The following is a 6000-nucleotide window of genomic DNA, read 5'->3' as shown; positions in this document are numbered from 1 at the left end:
CTGTGTAAAATATTAAGGCCTTTATGGTTTTTTTCCTCTATTGCCTTGACTACTGCAATTTTGTTTTCTCATGTATTGGTATATTACTTTTTTTTCATTATCTGTTTTAATGTGTGTCCTATATAAATGTCCTCACAAAATCAGAAATGAAGTAAAGAAATTAGAAGTAAGTAAATACATTTATTTTTCTACATTTATTTTTCTGCTTTTTGGCCAAAAATGTTGACTACTGTGTGGGTATATATAGCTAGTTGTTCTAAAAGTTTATTTTTAATAAGACACTAAAATATAGAAAAAATCATATAGTTAGCTATGAAGATAAACATATAATTTATTATGACTACATAAATGTTAAGCTAGTGGAAGAAATTTTAACTTAGATGACTATAGATCAGGTTTGTTTTAAAACACTTTGTTTCTCTGTCTATATGCTAAATAGTATCCTTTGTATGAGTAGGACTTGCAGAAGTGTTGATTATCCAACTTCCTAGAAGATGTGGCAACTATAGAAATTTAAGGAACATGACAGCCCCACTTTTATGAACATACATTAAAATAATAGTGCAACAAAGGAACTAAAATCAAGAATTTCTTCTAACAAGCTGGCTCAGGATACTTTTCAGAGGGAAATTTTCCTTGCTGTGAATTCTTGCTACCCTGGCTCCAGCTGAATTCTTGCGCTCATGTTTTCTATGGTGAGATCATCTCTTGAACTTATTAGGCCAACATGTTACCTTCAGCTTTTTGTGGAAACCTACATCTTGTCTGGTTGAAGTTTGATTATTCTTTCTAAACTAAAATGTCTTAATATAGCTGGGTCTTTTTATTTGAAGTATTGCTATTTTCTCAACTACTGAACTCTAAAAAATGTATTAAAGACAAATATAAATTATTTTTGCTATAAACACTAAAAAATTAATCCAATGCTTATTTGGCTTTAGATGGTAGGCAATAATTAGCTATATCCAAAAGTCCCTTTTATCTTTAAACGTACATTCTTACCTATTCTAGTGTCATTTTTATCTAGCCATGCCCTTTTCTCATGTGAGTGGTTTTAATTTTTTTTGAGTGTTAAGATTGATTGAAAATACCATAAGAAATACATGACCTCTACCTAAAAAAAATTCTGCTCACAGCTTAGAGCATTCAGGGGGCTTGGAAGTCCATTTCTATTATCCCAAAGTAATTCAAGGAACAATCTAAAAACCTCAGCAAAAATGAATGGTCCATGGTCTTGTTCTCAGTCTTGTAACTTAGTGTTGACTGGCTTAAAGTCCTATACTTTTTTTGTTTTAACCATCCTATTAGTTTTCTATTTTCTTTCCTTGGAGTTCTTCCTCTAGGTCATTTTACCATCTGATCTCTAGAGAATAGCCAATGCTGAATATGCTGACATAAGATTAGAGAGTGCAGGGGTGCCTGGGTGGCTCAGTGGGTTAAGCCTCTGCCTTCGGCTCAGGTCATGATCTCAGGGTCCTGGGATCAAGCCCTGCATCAGGCTCTCTGCTCAGCAGGGAGCCTGCTTCCTCCTCTCTCTCTGCCTGCCTCTCTGCCTACTTGTGATCTCTGTCTGTCAAATAAATAAATAAAATAAAATAAAAATTAGGTAGTCCTCTCCCGATTTTACATACGTTAAAAAAAAAAAAAGATTAGAGAGTACAATAATAGGATGATTAGATTTGATTAGAAAATGACTGTGGGATTTTTGTCAACAGTGAAGAAATTATCTAAAGTAACTGGACTCATAAGTGAATTGAGCATGATGACACTTCAGTGTGGATAATGATCTAATGCTGCTCTGTTTGATGAGCACCCTTGGAAATGAGATGTTATGTTTTGCTGGTAAACTTTTCTGCAAAGAAAAAAATGTGCTAAATGCTTCAGTTCAGAGTGATCTATTTGAATGAAGTTTCATTTAATTGGCTTTAATTTATAGCCCATAAGCCTTAAATTGTTTCATTTAAAGTATACTTGAAGCGCTCTACTATATTTACTGTTGAATCTAATGAGTATGAAAGGATACCTTGGGCACAATCTCCATAAATGTGTGAGCAATAACCAGGGTATAATATATTAAATTGGTTTATTTTACTGGGTTAAAGAAACAAAGAAACAGAAGGAGTTTATTTTGCTGCAGTGCATGTGTCAGTACTATGAATCAGTTAATACATAATTGGCAAATAAGTATGTCAATAGCATGTGGAAATCAATTGATTTATATACAGTTTTCCTCCAAATGTTAGGGCTTGACTATCAAGTGAAAGCGGCTTGAACCCAAGTCTACATTAACACAGCTGAATGCAGTGAACTGTGGAGGAAAGCAGTCCTATACACATGCCCATTTCACTCCTTCTTACTCTTGGCTCAGTCTGGCCATGTGCTCTGTCTTGTAAATGCATACATATCAGTTTTTCCTGGTCTTTGTGCATTGGTCCCTATATTCATAATTCAAACTTTCTTTACACTTTTTCTATCATTCTTTCCTAACTAAAAATTTTCTTGTGAGGTTCTAGTTATATTGTAATGTATATTTTTAACTATGTTAGATTTTCATTTTTTGTAAATGTTTTTTGTGGTGTTCAGGCTGTGAAGATGAACGGGTTTTACATTTTCCCCCCAATGTGATTTTTTTCTCCTAAATATTTTCAGTTTCTTTTAATTGAGTGGGCTTTATTTTTAATTTTAATTTTTTTTCTGGGATGGGGGCAGAGGGAGAGAAAGAATCTTAAGCAGGCTCCACACCCAGCACAGCCCGGGTGCAGCTCAATCTCACAACCCTGAGATCATAACCTGAGCCAAAATGAAGTCTGATGCTTAACTGACTGAGCCACCCAGGCATCCCAAGTGGGCTTTATTTTTTAGAGAAGTTTTAGTATTACAGAAAAATGGATCAGAAAGTACAGCAAGTTCCCAAATGCCTCTTCTCCCCTTGCCCTACAATTTCATCTACTATCAACATATTGCATTAACATATTGCATATAACATATTAACATATTGCATATGGTGCATTTGGTACAATTGGTAAACCAATATCGATACATTATTATTAACTAAAGTCCATAGTTTAGAGTTCCTCTTTGTGTTTCAGTTCTATGGGTTTTGACAAATGTTTAATGTTACCCATCCACCATTATAGTATTATAATAGTTTTACTTCTTTAAATATCTGGTGCCCCACTTACTTATTTTCTCCCCTCCCTTCCACCCACCTGCAGCACGAACCCCTGGAAACTATTGATCTTTCTACTGTTTCTATAGTTTTTCTTTTCCAGAATTGTATATACGGAGTCATATAGACTGTTACTTTTTCAGGACAGCTTTTTTCACTTAGCAATTTGCATTTAAGTTTCCCTCCTGACTTTTCATGATTTGATCCCTCATTTCTTTTTTTTAAAAAATATTATTTATTTGAGAGAGAAGGACAGATTAAGCATGAGAGAGCACAAGCTGGGGGAGAAACAGAGGGAGAGGGAAAAGCAGACTCCATGCTGAGCAAGGAGCCTGATGCAGGACTCGATTCCTGGACCCTGGGATCATGACCTGAGCTGAAGGCAGATGCTTAACTGACTGAGCCACCCAGACGCCCTCATTTCTTTTTATTGCCTAACAACGTTTCACTGCATGGTTATACCACAGTTCAGCCATTCACTTATTGAAGGACAGCTTGGTTGCTTCCAATTTTTGAAAATTATGAATAAAGATGCTATAAATGTTCATGTACATGTGTGGACATAAATTCATTTTGGTAAATAACCCAAGAGTTCGATTGCTGGGTTGAATGCTAAGACTATGTTTAGCTTTGTAAGAAACCGCCATACTGTCCTTCCAAGTGACTATACCATTTTGCATTCTTACCAGCAATGAATGAGAGTAAAGTTCATGACCAGCATTTGGTATTGTCAATGTTTGGATTCTAACCATTAATCATCATATCTCATTGTTTTAATTTTCAATTCTCTAATGATATAAGATTTGGAACATCTTATGCTTATTTTCCATCTTTGTATCTTCTTTGGTGAGGTGTCTGTTCAGATCTTTTTTTTAGTTTTTAATTGGGTTGTTGCTTTCTTATCATTGAGTTTTGAATATTTTGGATAAGTGTTCTTTATCATATATGTGTTTTGCAAAGATCTTATCCCAGTCTGTCTTTTTACTTTTTTAAGTGGCTAGTTATTTTCCGGGGATAATTTTTTAGAACAGGAATTTTTCCCCCCAACCCCCTCCAGGAATGTGTGCATTGTTAAAGAAGAAGCACTTGTATAATTGATATCAGATTTCTACAACTAAGCTAGACAAGTAACACTCACACTTCTCATATTCTAAGTAAAACTAAACTGTATGAGTGTTTAATCACTTTAGGCAACTATAGACGTTAACTAGAAAGGCCTACATAGGGACCCTATCTTTCAATACTACCTAAAAATCAGTAAAATAAGTTCAAGTTAGTGAGTAGAGCACAAGGGGATACTTGAAAGTATGAAAATTCTAAGGAGAAAATATAAACCTAATGTTATGAGGACTGATTAATTTTATAATTTTTATATAATCTATATAGTAGTTCTTAGTTAACTGTTCTTAGATGATACTCAAAGCAATAAACCGTTGGGAAGAATGAGGTATGATTTTTCAGAAATATTTTTGACACTGGCTTCCAGAAATATTAAGAGTCTATATGTGGAAATCTAGGTTGAAGTAAATGGAAATTTATGTACACCTAAATTTCCTCAATGACTCTGGGACTATCAGAACAATGACCTTAACAGTACTACCATGCAGTTTCCTTAAAAATCTGAAGGATAGCTCAAAGCACTCACAATTGAGATTTGTTGATGTAGTCAAAAGAGTAACATTGCTGGGGCGCCTGGGTGGCTCAGTGGGTTAAGCCCCTGCCTTCGGCTCAGGTCTTGATCCCAGGACCTTGGGATGGAGCCCTGCATCTGGTTCTCTGCTCAGCAGGGAGCCTGCTTTCCCCCTATTCTGCCCCCCCCCCGCCCCCACCTATCTGCCTGCTTGTGATCCATGTCTGTCAAATAAATAAATAAAATCTTTTAAAAAAAAAGTTAAAAAAACCAGTAACATTGCTCTAAGTATTTTTACATATTTAACCTTATTTAGAGGCACAGACATTCCTAAATTTAACAGATACAGTGAATGAACTGATGAATGAAAAAATGGACATCGTAATTCTCTCTTTTGTTTTGGTGTACCTCAGAATATATACTAAATGGCCTAGACACTGTGCCAAATATGATTAACTGGTACCCAGCCCCATCTCCTTTATGAGACATCTCAGATTCTGTAGCCTGCAGTAGTTCAATGTAAATTATACCAATGAGAGGCACTGGTTTAAAATTTAAGATGGGGGGGAAAGAAAAAGAAATCTTTAATCTCACTAAACTTATAGTTATTAGCAAGTGGCAGGTGAGGTGTTACACCAGCAGTTTTGGGGTGTTAGTAAGCTCTGAGACTTAACTTTCTCCTATAGGCATAGGGCTCACTGGTGATAGATTCTCCATGATTCCTGCTCTTCCCAATTTTTCAAATTCTAGCAGTAGCTCCTAGACCTTTTTTTTCACCAGCCCTAATTATTGTGTAAACCTCAGTCTTTCTGCATTAAAACTTACATGAACTATCTACCATGTTTGGTTGGATATTGGTTAATATTTTTAGCATGTTTAGTTTGTGAATAGAAATGTAATGACATGAAATCACTCCAGCCTACCATTCTGTAATACACTATGAAAAAATGTACCACATTTGTATACTACCAAAAACCATTGCTTCCGATGAACTAGGCTCATAAGCAGCCATCAGGAATGGTGTGTCCTTTGTTACAAAAGGTAGTAAGAGGGTAGGATTTTTGAATTCTGTTCAGTTTCATGAAACTGAGGTAACAGAAATCCAACAACAATGTCTAAGGTAAAGGAAGTTATTTTTCTCCCCAAATAAGAAGTTTGAGTGAGTATAGGCAGGCTGGGAGTTTTACAATGGCTCTGTAAG

This window comes from Mustela nigripes, chromosome 13 (genome assembly GCF_022355385.1).
Source record: "Mustela nigripes isolate SB6536 chromosome 13, MUSNIG.SB6536, whole genome shotgun sequence".
In the NCBI taxonomy this organism is placed as follows: Eukaryota; Metazoa; Chordata; class Mammalia; order Carnivora; family Mustelidae; genus Mustela; species Mustela nigripes.
This window is presented reverse-complemented; position numbering follows the sequence as displayed.